Below are 18,061 nucleotides of genomic sequence, written 5' to 3'. Positions count from 1 at the left end.
GTTAATCGAGTTTTCGAATCTCATTTTATCATCCTAACTTTATTTGAAGTTTTCTTGAATCGAGTCGAGTGAGATGGAATTCGAATCGAATCGAATCGAATCGAATATATTTGTTCGAGTTAAATTTTTAAAAAATAATTTTGGGTCCTTATAACCGTTGTCACCCATCGTAATAAAATTTGTCTACCTTAATCAAATTTTTTATTAACTTTCATCACCTCATAATTTATTTATTAATTTTTTATATACTTGATTAGTTTATTTGCTTGCTTAGTTGTTTCAATTATTCGATTCTTGTCACTATGTATTTTGGAATTAAAAATATATTAAATGTAAAATATGATTTTTAATAAAAGTTATTTCAAAATAAAATGTGAAATTGATACCAATATAAAATTTTAACACGAATATTTTATGGCATAATTAATAATTCAATTTTAATATAAATATTCAAGATGACTAAACAATTCAATAATATAAATAATATAAAATGTGAAATTTAATTTAATAATATAAATAGTAAATATAAATAAAATTATTACTATTTATGTTTAGTGATTTTTTGGATAATTTTGATTTTTATTTGAGAGTAAAGAGTGAGAAGTAAAAGTTTAGGGGAAAATAAAAGTTTTGGGAATAAAAGTTTGAGGAAAGTAAATAGGGGAGTAAAATTTTGGAGGAAAATATTAAAAAAAAATTTGGAGGGGGGAGGGTTTGGGGTAGATGGGAGGTGGGAGGTGGGATGGAAAGGGAATAAAAGTTTGAGGGGGAAAGTGGGAAGGAGTAAAAATTTTGAGAGAAAATAAAAAGTTTTGAGGGTTTTTGGGAGTAAAATTTTGAGAAAAAGTAAATGGAGAGTAAAATTTTGGTGGAAATGTATTTTGGGTAGATTGAGGGTTGGGAGGAGGAGTAAAAGTTCTAGGGGGAAAGTGGGAAGGAGTAAAAGTTTTGAGGGAAAAGTAAAAAGGTTTGGGAGTTTAGGGTAAAACTGTCAAATATTATAGTTTGATATTCGAATTATTCAATTATTCGAGTTATTCAATTCAAAATTTAACTCGATTCAACTCGAATTGAAAAAAATTCGAGTTGATTCGAATAACTCGATTAACTCGAATAACTCGATTCGTTTAACTCAAAATTCGAATTTTTTTTCGATTTTTTCGAGTCGAATCAAGTTTTGCTCACCCCTAGTGGCAGAGGAAGTCCTTTTGGGGAAGGGCAACGTAAACTTGATTGGTAGGAAGGTTGGGCCGTTGGATTCCAACATTTTTATTATGAATACTATGTAAGACTCCATCATCTTTAAAAAAACCCTATCCTTTCTATCCCCATATCATTTATGTAAATGAATGGGCCACAGTCATTAAATGGTTTTGACTTTTCTTTTTATATAAAGGCTATTTTAGTCTACCATCAAATTATCAGTCAGGTCGATTTGATATTCAAGATTGAATTTGGATGAAATATTAAGTTTGAGTTGGGTATTCGAATTTGTTTTGAGATTTAATTTGGTTGATTGTTGAAAAAACACTGAAATCAATTTAAAATTAATATTTTCAATATTTTAATGTTTTATACATGTTTAATGATATAAAATAAAAATAATTTCATAAAAAATTTATAAAATAATATGAAAAATATTAAGTAGAAAAAGTTATTTTTCACTTAATGGAAAATAATTTCAATTAATTCTATTTTATTTGTGTTAATATTATATTATTTAATAAAACCTTAAATTCTAAGGTCAAATGTTTAAAATTAAAAATAGAATGTAGAACATAATTTTTATAATTTAAAAATATATTTATCAAACAACCTAATTATATTACGTAATTAATTTAAGTAATATATCAAACAATTTTTAACTTATATTTCATAACATTTATCTTTTTCGTACTTAATTTCCCAATTTATCAAATAGCACCTAAGTTACTGTGGATGAAACCGATCATTTTTGAGATTTAAATTATAAATTTTATGAGAGATAAAATGTAATTTTATTGTTGTATTAATTTATAAATTTGCTATTTTTAATAAGGATTAAATAAAAATTTATTATTGTGGGTCAATGTGCAATTTTATCATTATTAACTTAAAATTTAAAATTTTTTGAAATGTTTAAAAATGATTTTTTTTTCATTTTAAGGGGAGGGAGTAGGGCTCCTACTAGCCATGGTGTCGCGCCAATCAAGCTATTTGTGCTCGAACTTAATTAAACTTGTTTATCAATTTTCATACTGAAGCTTAAACTCAAGCTCGATTAAGCTCATTCTTATTCAAGCTCAATCTTATTTGTACTTAAACTCTTTTTATATAATAAATGTGAAAATATAATTTCATAATATGAAGATATATCAAATGAAAAGTTTGATTAAACTTGCAAGCCATTCGAATTGAGTATTATAGTAGACATATGCTCAATTGATAGTGCGAATTACTTAACTCAAGCTCAACTTGATAATTATCAAATTGGATTCAAATCTTTATTTTAAATCAAACTCGAATAACTTGCTAATACTAACTTCTCATCAACACCTTAAAATCTTAGCTTAATATGAAAAGAATATGCTTAAGCACTTTGAGATGTGACCTTTAAGTCACATCATATGTCTTGTTATTCAATTATTTATGAATTATCATTATACGTTTTCGAATAACTTTGAATTAAAAATAATTAGATTTGTCATTTTTCTTTATCTGTACACATTAACAAGTTCACTATTTAATATTTGATATTTGTAAGAAATTTAAGGTAATAGAAAATATGCTAACCTAAAGGAATCTTTGCTAAAATATTTTAGTGGTTTTTTAAAGCAAGCTAGTAATAAAAATAGTAAAAAAGAAAGGCAGGTTTTTAGTGATGATTTTTTAAAGAGGATTTTACCATTGGAGATAGGTTTTACTCTTCCCCTTCCGGATGAATTTGGGATGTTGTGCGCAACTTCAACGTAGCATTGAGGCAATTGATAAGTCTTTTTTGGTGGCTACTTATTGGATTTTTCATCATGTTTCACAAAAGGGGCAATATCCTTCCAACCGGATGTTCTGATATGTACTTTATGTAGGAATTGAAAGAAGATAAACTCCCAGGTTATTTTGAGTTTGCCTTTTTGGCATTTTTTATTGGATAGAGAACTTGTTCTATAGTGAGCCGATGATCATGAATGTTGACTATAACAAGTATATCCTTGTAGAGTTGAGATATGGTAGGAGATTCAAATTTCCCATCGAATGGACACGACCCTTTGCTAGGAAATGCTACTATTATCCAAGTTTACACAACATTCTTGGAGGTTCCCACTAGTTTAAGTTCATAAACAAAAAAGGGACATTAGTAGTCCCTCTTGAAATCACTCTGAGAGGTGTATTCAAGTATTGCCTTAGGAAAAAGCTGTTAGCGGGTACAAACCTCAAGACATGGTGGATGGTTTCCAGAACAACGGGACTGTACTTTTAACATCATACTCCTTTCCTTTTCACATCAAATTTGGGATAACTAAGTGCTTGTTGGGAACGACATTGGAGCCCATTTTTTATATCACTAAACTTTGTCACCTACCTGATCGCAACTCGAAAGTAACTCAGTATACTAACCAAACTATTCCTCAATTTCGTGATGATTGCCACTTGGGTGTTCTAGAGCCTCTCGCTACTAACAACGACGAATCTGGTAACAGTTTTTCAGATAACTTTTCTTGCCATTGTTGCACATTTTTTGAAGTTAACCTTTTTACTAATAGCATTATGTAGGTGATGTCATTTTATAGGCTTAAAAAGGCCTAAATAAGGTGTTGATGTAACACCCCTAAACCGTATCCGTTGTCGGAATAGGGATAAAGAGCATTACCATAAAAACGTAACCTAAAATCAATCATTTTCGAACATTCCATAATCATAGCAAAATCTATTCAAATATATGCAATCGCCTCTTGTTCGCGCCCACGAGGCCTTAAAAACACTTTAGAATCAATTCAGGACTAAGTCGGGAACATTTAGAATTTTATGGAAAAATATAGAAAATTTCACACTGTAGGGGTCACACAGCAGTGTGGACATTTGAAATAGGGACACACGGACCTATCCCAACCTGTGTCCGTGCCCGTGTAACTCTCTGATATGGGTTACACGGCCAATCCACATGCCCGTGTGCCAAGCCGTGTAATTCTCGAAATGGCCTCACGCGCCAGTGTGCGAGGCCATGTACTAGGCTGTGTAACTGCTTAACTTGCAACCCTTTGAAACCTATAGGGGACACACGGCCGTGTTGCATGGCTGTGTGTCACACACGGCTGAGACACACGCCTATGGCTTTGGCCGTGTGGACGAGAAATAGGCCAATTTCAAGACATTCACTTTACCCTAATCAAGCTCACACCCACAATCCATTTGTACATACAATCAAGCCTTTAAAACATGCATAATAAGATCACTTCAATAAATCATTTATCCATACAACCAATATGCCTAAAAGCCACCTCAATCACAACAACCAAATATACTGAAACATATGCATACTTTAGCCATTCACTACCCATACATTTCTAACCTATTTCCATACCAAAACTTACCATAATAACCACATGCCAAAACACATGCAAACATACCAAGTTGGTCATTCAAAACATACCATCATTTGAACATTTCCACACCAACCATCAAAGCATCAAAACGCCAAAAGTTCACCAACCATAATACCACATTTACAAGCAAAACTTAACAACCATCTCATCAAACACAATTCACCTATACATTCCATTATAACCATGACCAAAACATCAAAATCTACCGATATAATCGTTGGATAGTGTGATAGGTCTCCGACGAGCTTCCAAACTTAACGAGCTTCCGATTATCTATAAAACATAGAAAAGAAAAATGACGTAAGCATATAATGCTTAGTAAGTTCGTAAATCATGAACATAGCTTACCATTTCAATGCATAATCATAAAATAGACATGAATCAATCCAAAATAGCTTGGCACAAGCCTAAGCATCATTAACAACACAAGTTAGTGATTAAACACATAACTTAGCAATATCATAACATGGTAAGGTATAGTACATGAACATAACATCACTTAATTCATACTTTTCATAGTCACGAGTGTTCATACTTCGATCATCAATAATTCATATCTTTTCATGAGCTCTTAAACTAGGTTTCGGTACACTTATTGTTCTTTCCATTTTATTTCCCGTTGAACCATTTAGAATAATATCAGGTACGCGGGAAGCTTACACAAAGTGTGCTAAACACATGGTCGAAACCATTCCTTTCCTTTCCTTTACATAGATGCTCATTTGAGCCATAAATGGGTCTACTCACACAAGCTAACGAGTATCCGCAACAAATGCCAGAACTCAGCCATCAATAGGATATTCAAGACCAGCACCCGAAACATGGTAACCCTAATGACATGTTGTAAACGGAAAAAGATATAGGATTTTTCCTATATAATTCATCACCTTTTTACTTAAAATTGTTGTTAAAACCAAGTAATTATTTATTAAATTAATGAAATATGTGAAAATATGAAATTAGGACATAGAATTTATTAAAATGTGATTTTATGTTTTATTATATAGTTTTCATGCATAAAATGGCTTATTTTATATTAATTTAAGCATATTACATTTTAAGCTATGAAGTGGTCCATGCATGATTAAATTAAATAATAAAATATAATGTTATATTTTAATAACTTATTTTAAATATTTCATTAATAAAAATTGGGTTTAATTAATTAAGTAAATTGATTAATTAAAGTTGTTAAATTAATTTATTGGTCCTCTAAACTATCTGCTATTTTTGACAGGTCTAAGGATTTTCTTCTAATTGCAAAACCGTCCAAGTGGGGACCAAGTCAACCCAATTTTCGGCTACAATAATTGGGTAATTTTTGAATTAAAGTGTTCAAGTATCGAGAATAATCAGCATGTGTATTTTAAAGTTGATATATGTAACTAGATTTTTCGTGAAAATTGATTGTTTGAAAAAAAAAATATTTGCTTGTAAATAAATAAATAAACAAAATGAAAAAAAAATAAAATAAAGGCTCAAGTTGTGAGTGAAGGTTTTGAAAAAGTGACCGAATTTACTAACTGGGATGAGGTGCTTGGGTTGTCATCTCATCTCGCGTCAAAAGGTTCGAGTGACAAACCAAAAACTTACAGACATTCCACTAACCAAGCCTAAAAAAAAACTATTTGAACTCAGTAACCGGGGTAGGGTGCTTGGGTTGTCATCCTAGTTCACGTAAAAAGATTTGACCAATGTAAAAAGATTTGACCATGTCTAAAAAAAAATATTACTGCATGATTAATTAATAATACCTTGCAAAATTTGGTTCGAACTCAATTTAGTGAAATGATTTAGTTCACATGTTTTAGTTTTGTGACACCTGTTGATCAGACTAGTTATTTTGAGCATTTATTTATTTTTTGCCTATATTGTTTACATTGATAATGGATGCAAAAAAAAGGCTCAATTTTTAATAAATTATTAAATAATTTCTAATGTTTGAGAGTACAATATGCTTGAGGGCAACCATGAGCTAAGTAGGGGGATTTGATAACATGTTAAATTTGCATGATTTTTTTTGTGTTTAATCGGTTAATTCTTGAATTAATCCCTACTAAATTAGTAATTTTATGTTTTAATCTTGTCAGGGATGCAATTGGGATGCTATGAGTTGAAAATGAGTAGAAAATGACCAATTTACAGCACAATCAATAAAGTGGGGTCGAATAAAAAACGTGAAAATAGCCAAGGACTCATCAGATTTCTTTTGACTTTGTAAAAGCCAAAATTAGAAAAAAAAATCTGATTTTATTTTTTTATTAAATTTTAATTATGTGTTGGGTGGTTAAGCCAAATTTAGTAAGTGATATGTATATAAATAGGGCTTTAAGGTAGCTTGGAAGACACACTTGACACTTGATTTCATTTGGATTAAATAAGAATTATATTATTTCCTTTCTGAATTCGTATGTCAATAGCTACTACAATTCCATTTTCATTTCCTTGTTCTTTTCAAAATTTGTTTAATTGCTTTTCAAGTCCCTTCCCTTCCCAATTTCCACCATTTTCATTCAAATCCAATCCATAGCTAACCAAAGTATGATTAAATCCATGTGTAATACCTAATTTTCCCGACCCGTTAGTAAAATAAACCAAATAAAAAATCAAAACTAAATGGTCTAATAACAGTCCAGACTACAAAATTTGGGTCAAAATCACTAACCTAATACACCCTAGCAACCCAAATTACAAAATCCAGCCCAATAACCAATTACATGCCCAAACCTAATTTATCCCAGGCCCAAAATCCACCGAAACCCTAGCAAGACCAGGTTCAAGGTCAAGAATAAATAAGACCTCCAGCGTGTCGAGCGCTCCACGCGCCTCCAGCTGGCCTCCGTACACGCCACGTCCACCACCCGTACGCCACACCTGCAAACAAAACAAAAAACGTAGCAGAGAGACAGGGGGTTTTTCTTTGGTTTTATTTTATTTTTATTGGTTTTTTTTTTCACACAGAGGGATATAAAAAAATGAATAGAGAAGCCATTGTAAGGTTTTTTTTTTTTACAGGGGATTGAATACAAAAAACAATAAAGATTCAAAAAAGAGAATTTTGTAATGTGATTTTTCATTATTTTTCTTCTTCACTTTTCCCTCTTTTACTGCTCTATTCATTAATGGCATGAAATAAAAGAGAAAGAGAGGTTAGGGAAAGCAGCTTACCTGGTAGCCGAGACATCATTCGCTCCATCGCAATCGGAGTCAGACGAGAGATCGGAGTCTCCAAGCGTCGGTTTGCTGAGCGGTGTTAGAGGAGAGTTTTTTTTAGAGTTTGCTTTAGAGTGGTAAAGTAGCTGCTAATTTAAGGTTTTTGTGACCCTTAGGTAACCCAAAACGGCACCGTTTGGACCTGATCAGTGGTTTCAAAACGGTGCCGTATAGGGCAGTACCCGTGTGTGTGACCCGATTTGAGAAAGAGGATCCGCGTGTTTTATTGGTGGTTTATTTGCTCAATGAATCCTCCTGTTTTCTTGATTGGTTTTGATGTAATCCCTTTCATTTTTTTATTTCGGCTATATAGTTCTATTTTGTTTTCAATTTCATCCTCTCATCAGTTGAAGAGACATACGTCCAAAACGACGCTGTTTCCAATGATCTGACCTGGTTTCTTAGACTAGTGCATTTAATTGCTGCATTAGTCCCTTCAATTTCAAACAAACTTCAAATCGGTTCTCTTTTATTTTATTTATTTTCAAAATTTCCCCAAACACTTGCTTTAATCCTTTTCGTATACGTGTTTTAAAAAAAAAGGAAATTAACTAATTTGACATCAATGTTATTATTACTACTATTATTATTAGTAATAGCAGTATTATTATTATGATATTTGCTTATATATTTACCTTTTTATATATATACAATATTTCATTCTATACATTATTTTTAAGTTTCTTCTAAAATTTCATATATTATTACCTTTTTAAAACCATGATATACTATTATTAGTATTGTTTATTTTTTATAAATATAATATAATGTATATATTATCTATTTCAAATTTATTTTAACTATAATTTCCTTCTTTCATATTTCTTGGGTTATTTTTTTTAAAAAACTTGTACAATTTCATGTGTGTTAATTTATAATTTGGTGCTTTGATTGACTTTAGATTCATTAGCCTTTGAATGTTAGCATAATATATGATGTGAGGTTATTGCTCTTGTATGTATTGTGTTGCTCATTTATATTTAAGGTTTCTTTGCTGTTCATTAGCTTACACTTAGCTTACGAATTTTTCTTTTGCGATACATATTGTCTTATTGCGTTTTATTAAAATGACTATATTCTATTCTAAGCATTAAAATCGATTTATCCATAAAATAACGCAATACTTGAAATTTGGAACCCTCGAGAGAATTGAGCCCTAACGTATTGGGTTCCAACTTTCCTCGTTGAATCTAAATAATCAAAAATTTTCTTCAATCAAAACATATAAACCAAAAACTCATTTTCGGGAATTCGATACATCGTGTCCTAATGTATTGGATGTGACATGTCGTTTTCTCGAAATGAAGATTTTAAAAAAAATAACAAGGGATATATTCAATGCTAGGAATTTTGAGAGATTGTGCCCTAACGTATTGGGTTTCAATTTTTCATCTGACTTAAAGCAATTGAATATCCCTTTTTAACTTCACCACAAGAGTTCTGAAAATCAAAAGACAAGCTTATTCTCGAGGACTAAAAATGTCGTGTCCTAATGTATTGGGTGTGACATTTTATTACTCTGAGACAGGAAGGTCTTTAGCATTCGCCTCAATTTATCCAAGCATCTTTTATAAAATTAACATTAATAAAAAAGGAATGATCGTATTTTAAAATCTTTTCAAATTCTCGACACTAAGACATTAAACAATCAATTCGGTTCCAATTTTGGGCGTTACGAGGGTCCTAACCCTTCCTCGTGCGTAACCGACTCCCGAACCTATCTTCTCAAAATTCGTAGACCTAAAATCATTTTCAAGGTCCCACCTCTTTAAAAGATCGGTGGCGACTCCCAATTTTCTTTTTTAAAAAGTCGATTAAACTAATTTTTTGTTTTTCAAAAAATGGTTGCAACAGCTTGGCGACTCCGCTGGGGACATTTAGAGAGTGAAGCCGCAAAATTTATTGTTTTTTTTCTTATTGTCGAAAATTGAAAATTTGTTTTAAAAAATTACGATCCTCCCTTTGCACTTGTTTGTATGATCACTGTAAATCGAGTTTTATATTTTGACATCATATTGCATAAAGACTGTTTAGTCTTACCCTTTTAAGTGGAAGTGAGAAAGTAGTCCTTCGTGAGGTTTTCACCTCCGTGCAGGATAGTGGACCGCTTCCGAGATACATCCGTACCTATGTCTTCGTGAGATTTTCATCTCTATGCAGCCATAGGGAAATGTATTCCCCTGAACCAAACTCGGTCCATATGAGCCTATAATGGGTGAGGATCGAGGAATCTACTGGTTCGGGTACCTCAACTTTAGAACCGAGCTGCATATAGAAAAACCTAAGAGCCCACCTTTGATCGTGCTATGGAAACCCTAGCGGTTGCCCCGATAGGTGTTTGATTCCTTTACTTACTTGAAGTTGTGTTTTTATGTTGCAGTAACTTATGGTGTTTTTGTTATGTTTGCATGTCATTTCATATTCAAAAGAGTGTCGATTCAAGTTCGATTACTAAATTAGAAAGCTTGGCATGGAGAACGGATTTCTTGAAAAAGTGGAGGACATTGCTGCTATCCGTATGAGGTCAGAGAAAACACAATTAGAGAAAGGAGATAGTCTAGCCGGGGGGTGCACGTTGGAGTTATGGGACTACAACCGCATCAGTGTAATGCAAAATAGCCTTCAGGAATTAAAGGTAATATGGGATCATTGGAATGACGAAACTAAGCAATTGTTCAACTTTAGTTATGGGGATTTGCCGTATCTACTCGACATTAAGGTAGACAAACATTTGTTCCGGCCCTTCGCTCAATATTGGAACCCCGCATATAGTTGTTTTACCTTTGGAAGGGTTGATTTAGTGCCCACTATAGAAGAATATGCAGCTTTGCTTCATTGCCCGAAGATCCAAGTTGATAAAATCTACTCTAGAGCCATTAATATCCCAACTTTTGTAAAGAAGTTGATGAACATCACCGGAATGAGTGAGCAGTGGGTCACAGCACGGATCAAGCAGAAGGGGGAAAGCAAATGCATCCCTTGGAAAAACCTGCAAGAGCTGATTTTGGGGCACCCTGATGCGAGGAAAAAGGTCGATGTCTTTGCTCTGAGCATTTATGGGCTAGTAATTTTCCCTAAGGCACTACGACACGTAGATGAGGCGACCTCAGATCTCTTTGACCGACTTGATAAGAGGTTACACCAGTTCCTGCAATTTTGGCAGAAACCTTCAGGTCACTGAATGCATGTCGAAGGGCGGGTGAAGGCAGATTCATCGAATGTGTGCAGCTTCTACTTGCATGGTTCCGCAGTCATTTTTGGAAAATTGATAAGGTTTCGTATTGAGTCTTCTCTGAAAATTATTTGCCATTAAAAGAGATAGCGGCTACACCAAGGAGAAATGACATCTTGGAAAAGAAATGGTTGGTCATTCTTTAGAATCTTCAGGAGGAGGAAATCGAGTGGAGAGCCCCGTGGTTGCTTCTGGATGAGATCTTGTACCGATGTGGTAATTTTGATTGGGTCCCGTTACTTGGAATCTGGGGAGCTGTTGGTTATGCTCCATTGATGGTGCTAAGACAGTATAGGTCAAGGCAGTTTATACCTGCAACCCAACGCTTAGCTGAGTTTGAATTCTCATATAAAGAAAATGGCTATAAAAAGAAGATTCGAGAGATAACCAGTGCATGAGACCAAACTCGACGGATGAAGAGATTAGCCGTAGGCCCGATGACGACTCCTGAATATAATGAATGGTGGGTTAGAAGAATCAATGATAATATCCCAAGACCAGGTCAAGGAGACAGTCCATCGATAGAAGAACATTTGCGGGTTGTTCCCTCTGAATTGGAAATTATAAAGTAAGATTTTGAGAAGAGGAATGCAGAGCTTGAAAAAAAGATCGAAGAGTTGGAAGAAGAAAAGATGCACTCGGGATTAGATGGGGATGTTCAAAAGTTAGAGACTGAGAAATTAAGAAAAGGTAAGAACAAAGCTGAGGAAGATCTGGACAGTTTGAAGACAGACTATAAGAAGTTGAGGTTATCAATAAGAACTGCTGGGCTAGGGAAAACTTCAGAATAGTGGCGTCAAGAGATTTGGGAAGAAAAGATCTAGGCTGATGGATGGGAAGAGAAATTCCGAGAGGTTCAGGCGTGAAATGGAGCTTTAGAGTTGAGTTTGTCAGGTAACCAAAAGGAAAAATGTGAACTAAAATATAGAGTGGCTGAGTTAGAAAGATCTCTTCATCAGTCCCAAAGTCAAAATTCTGCGATGGAATTGAGAGCGAGCTTGAGCAAGATCGAAGAAATGAAAGAAAGAATAGAAGGGTTGGAATCGGCATTGCAAAATTGTGAGATCCAGACTGAGCACCTAGAAACCAACGAAAGTCGTCAGAGGGAGCAACTTCACCACTTTCAGAATCAAGTTGAAAACAGAGATCGTATCATGGGAGAAGTTCGGTTCAAATTCGAGAGGTAGCTGAACACCTGCAGACTTTGGCGGTACAAGCCGATGCACTGAGCGTAAAGTATGAGCTGGAATCAAGTCGGGGACAAGAATTAGCTTCGTTACTTAGGAAAATTAAAGTTCTGTGCACTAGGAAAAACCATATATGTAATCTGTTTTATGTAATGAATTTTGTTTTCTAGTAAAGTTTTCTAAATGAAATTGAATCAGAATCAACGACTCTTTGCATTCATGCATTCGCATTACATTGCATCATATGCATTAGAGTCCACCGAAAGACCCTAATCGGTTAAAATCATTACAGCTAATCTGGAAACCGACAAAGGCTTACCAATTAAGCATCAATACGGTACTCGTTGGAAAACTAAGGAAATAGACCAAAGATTAGAGAAATTGGAGCAAATGCAAAAGGACATGCAAGAACGATTACAAGTACAAATGCAAGAGCAGCTAGATAAATTCCAAGAAGACATGATGAAAAAATTGATCAAGGCTCAAAAAGATGCGATGGCTGAATTGACCCATCTACTGACGGGGAGAGTAGATAAGGGAAAGGGCTTTATGGCCAATCCTGGAGAAGGTAATGAGGATCCGTTGTGTTCTCCGGGTTTTACTCCACCAAATGTACAAACCCAAGCTGAAATATACCCAAGAAGACCGTCTGTCACAATTAGGCCACAACAATTATAAACTGGTGTCACAATCCCCACGATTTTCCAGGGAGGATTTAGTTTAAGCCCGAGAGATAACCCAATTAATCCTATTATTCCCGATTTTGATGAAACAGCTGAAGAAGGAAAGGCGAACGTGGAATTACCAAAACAATGGGAAGATAGATATAAATGGTTGGAGGAAAAATTCAAAGCCTTGGAAAGCACTAATAGTAATCAGGGAATTAGCGCTAAGGATCTAAGCTTAATCCCAGACCTAGTACTTCCACCCAAATTCAAAATGCCTGAATTTGAAAAATACAATCGAACTAGCTGTCCCGAAGCCTATATCACCATGTTCTGTAGAAGGATGACTAGCTACATTAACAATGATCAGCTGCTAATACACTGCTTCTGTGATGCTTGGTAGGGCAAATTCAAATGGTACAATCAATTGAGCCGTACCAGGATTGGTTCATGGAGAAACCTAGCTCAAGCATTCATGAGGCAATATAGTCATGTGACAGATATGGTTCCTGATAGAATCACTTTGTAAAACATGGAAAAGAAGCCAAGCGAAAGTTTTAGGCAGTATGCACAGAGGTGGAGGGAGGTTGCAGTCCAGGTTCAACCACCCCTCTTGGAGAAAGAGACGACAATGCTCTTCATTAACACCTTGAAAGCCCCGTTTATCACACACATGATAGGAAGTGCCACCAAAAGCTTCTCTGACATAGTCATGAATGGTGAAATGATCGAAAATGCTATCAGAAGCGGGAATATTGATGCAGGAGAAAGTAACTGAAGGCCAGCTTCGAAGAAAATAGAGAATGAGGTGAACAACGCGAGTATATATAACAAAGGTTACTCAAAGTCGATTACGGTGAATCAACTGAAGAAGGTGACAGCCAACTAGCTAGGTTCATCAAGACAAGAATCTGGAACAAGGCAAAGCACTGAGAAGCTCCAGTTCACGCCAATCCCAATGTCGTATAAGGAGCTGTATCAGAGGTTATTCGATGCACATGTTGTTGCCCCTCATTATCTAAAATCCCTACAACCGCCGTACCTTAATTGGTACGATGCGAGCGCACAGTGCGACTACCATGTAGGGACTATGAGACATTCCATAGAAAATTGCATAGCCTTCAAAAAACTGGTTGAAAAGCTGATCGGTATGGGTGTTGTCAAGTTGGATGATTCGCCTAATGCAGAAAACCCATTGCCTAATCATAACGAGGTGAACATGACAAGTGGAAACATAGGGAGAAATGTTAAGACAGACGTTGTAGAGGTTAGAACCCCTTTGAGATGGGTCTGGAAGGAGATAAAAAAATGAGGTTAATCATTGCAGATTCAGAAAAGAGTTATGAACAGAAAGGGAACTACTATGAGTTCCACCATGAGATAGGACACGAGATACAAGAATGTACAGAATTCAAAACTTTGGTTCAAGGCATGATAGATAACAAAGAGACAGAGTTCTATGAAGAAGTTCAAGAGGAAGGAAACATATGCACATCAGAATTAACAGCGGGAGTTCCAAAAGCTAATTATCCTGTGGTCATCATTTCGCGACCTAAGAATAGTGAAGTTAGAACATATATAATGTCGAAGATCATCATTCAGAAACCTGCAACCTTCCCTTACAAAGATAGCAAGAAAGTCCCATGGAACTATGAATGCAATACAACTATTCCAGGAAAGGAGACTTCGACTGTTATGGTAGAAGGGGATCAAGGTATAGGCTTTCACACGCGTAGTGGGAAGTACTATGACTTGATAAACCCCCGTGTAGAACGGACAAAAGAAGGAGCTTCAACAGAAAAGCAAAAGAGAGAAAAAAGCAATCGTGCCTGAACCATTGATCAATGAGCCAATAAAAGAAGAAAAACCTAAGGAATTATTAAAATTTCTGAAACACAGTGAGTACAGTGTTGTGGAACAACTGCATAAACAACCAGCGCGTGTATCGGTGTTCACTCTACTCTTAAGTTCTGAGGCACATCGAAGTGCGTTGATGAAAGTATTGAATGAGACGTATGTAGCTAATGACATTTCAGTCAATAAGTTGGATCGGTTGGTCAACAATATAAGTGCTGACAATTTTATCTTCTTCAATGATGATGAAATACCTTTTGGGGGTAGGGGCTCAACTAAAGCTTTGCACATTACCACCCGTTGTAAAGGGTACATGTTGCCGAGAGTTTTGATTTATAATGGGTCTGCATTGAATGTATTGCCCCTGTCCACCTTAGATAGACTACCGGTGGATAGCTCACATATGAAGGCATGTCAGAATATAGTGAGGGCATTTGATGGAACTGAAAGGAGGGTCATGGGAAGAATTGAGATTCCGTTGCTAATTGGCCCAACCACTTATGAGGTAGACTTCCTGGTAATGGATATCAAACCTTCCTACAACTATTTGTTAAGAAGACCTTGGATACACTCGGCAGGGGCCCTGCCGTCATCACTTCATCAGAAGTTGAAGTTAGTGTTAGAAGGTCGATTGGTGACGATAAGTGCTGAAGAAGATATCATTGCGACAGTAACTAACAATGCACCACATGTTGAGACCGATGATGAGGCACTAGGATGTTTTTTCCAGTCCTTAGAATTCGTGAACGCAATGTTTATTACCGAGGGAGATAGAATCTCGATACTAAGAATATCCAAGACCACGAAGATGGGTCTGCAGTTGATGGTAGGAATGGGAGCCTTAACAGGAAAAGGTTTTGGAAGGTATCTACAAGGAAGAGTTGAGGCACCAGTACTGAAGGACAAGTTTGATCGCTTTGGCCTGAGCTACAGACCAGATATGAAACAAAGAAGAAAGAAATAGAAAAGAGGCAGGAGAGAAGAAGGGCACATTTGAGCGGAAAAGAAGTCAAGTGGGAGCCTATGACCTTTCCCCACATATCTGAGACTTTTGTATCGAGAGGAATTATTGATCCTCAGAGAAGGATACCGATAAAATAAAGCATCAATGAGATGTTAGAAAATGTTCACATCGATGCCATTCATGAGGACACAAATGAAGAAGGGACCTTATTGGATATCCGTCCCTATGAACCTGCGAGTGTTTTGAATAATTGGACTGCAAAAGAGATACCTGAAGTTTTTAGAGCCTTCTCAGAGTAATATTCAGAACACACTTGTTGTTTTAGCCTAGAAACAATAAGAATTCCTTTGTGAAATCGGCTTATGTTCGAACATCATTATCTTAATGAAATTCATCTTTGCAGATATTTGGAACAAATATTTCCTTTAAGATTCTTTCATTCTTTTATATGAGTAATTACTGCGGATTCTTTCATATTCTTCCAAATCATTCTTTCATCTATTTTATAATCATACCATACGAATAAATATACTTACAATTTTCACATTCTTTGTATACTCCTTGGCACCTGTAACAGGTCTCCGGATATCAATGACATGAGTGACTCTGCTATGGACTCAGAGAACCCTTTTGAACGAGACATGTGTTTAGAGGGATCTCAGGACTTTGAAAACGACATAGATAGTAACTTATCTCCAGACCTGTTGAGAATGGTAGAGTAGGATGAGAAATAGATCCTACCTCATAAGGAAGTGGTGGAGATTGTGACCCTAGAGGAAGGAAAAGTAGTAAAGATGGGAACACGCATAACTGAAGAAACGAAGCGAGACCTCATCGCATTACTTCAGGAGTTCAAAGTCGTATTCACATGGTCATACCAAGATATGCCTGGTCTCAATACAGACATTGTAGTACACTGTCTTCCTATAAGAGATGATTGTGCTAAAAACTCTAGAGAATAAGGCCTGATGTTGTGCTAAAAATAAAGGAGGAGGTCGAAAAGCAGCTCGATGCTGGAATCCTACAAGTGGTCAAGTACTCAGAAAGATATGAATGTGTGTAGACTATAGAGATTTAAATAAGGCCAGCCCTAAAGATAATTTTCCCTTGCCTCACGTCGACACATTGGTGGACAACACAACAGGATACTCATTATTTTCTTTCATGGACGGTTTCTCGGGATATAACCAAATTAAGGTGCATTCTGAAGATATGACGAAGACCACATTCATAACCCTATGGGAACCTTCTGTTATAGGGTGATGCCATTCGGGTTGAAAAATGAAGGAGCTACATACTAGAGAGCCATGGTGACCCTTTTCCATGACATGATGCATAAAGAAATAGAAGTCTATGTCGACGACATGGTTGCCAAATCTCAAACAGAGAAGGAACATGTGCAAGTCCTGAGAAAGTTGTTTTGAAGATTAAGAAAGTTCCAGCTCAAGCTCAACCCAGCCAAGTGTACCTTTGGGACTAGGTCCGAAAAGCTTCTGGGGTTTGTAGTCAGTGGAAAAGGGATTGGGATTGACCCAGACAAAGTCAAAGCAATACAAGAATTGCCTCTACCGCGTACTCAAAAAGAGGTTCGAGGTTTTCTAGGGAGACTAAATTACATTACTCGGTTCATTTCACAACTAATTGAGAAATGCGATCCCATATTTCGTCTTCTGAAGAAGCATAACCCAGGTGTATAGGATGAAGAATGCCAGGAAGCTTTTGACAGACTAAAGCAGTACCTGTCCAGTACCCCAGTATTGTCACCGGCTAATTCGAATAAACTGCTGATCCTACACTTAACGGTGTTTGATAAGTCCATGGGATGCGTGTTAGGTCAACATGACGAGACGGGGAGGAAAGAGAAGGCAATATACTATCTTAGTAAAAAATTCATCGACTGTGAAATGAGATATTAGCCTATTGAAAAATTATGTTGTGCCTTGATCTGGACGACGTGAAGATTGAGACAATACATGCTCTACCACACCACTTGGCTAATTTCAAGATTAGACCCCTTAAAATATATAATGGAGTCAACTGCGCTGAATGGGAGGATGGCTAGATGACAGATTTTGCTCTCCGAGTTTGATATAGTCTATATAAATCAGAAAGCTGTTAAAGGGAGTGCAAGAGTAGACTTTTTAGCCAGCCGAGCTTTAGAAGACTATAAACCTTTAGATTTTAATTTCCCAAATGAAGACTTGATGTGCATGGCAACTGTTGAACAGGATTCTCAAGAAAATCATCCTTCGAAGCTAAATTTCGATGGAGATTCAAATGCCGTAGGAAATGGGATTGGGGCAGTCCTGATATCCCTAAATGGAGACCACTATCCTTTTACCAGTAAATTGGATTTCGATTGCGCA

Source organism: Gossypium raimondii, chromosome 11, assembly GCF_025698545.1.
Source record: "Gossypium raimondii isolate GPD5lz chromosome 11, ASM2569854v1, whole genome shotgun sequence".
NCBI classification, from domain to species: Eukaryota; Viridiplantae; Streptophyta; class Magnoliopsida; order Malvales; family Malvaceae; genus Gossypium; species Gossypium raimondii.
This window is presented reverse-complemented; position numbering follows the sequence as displayed.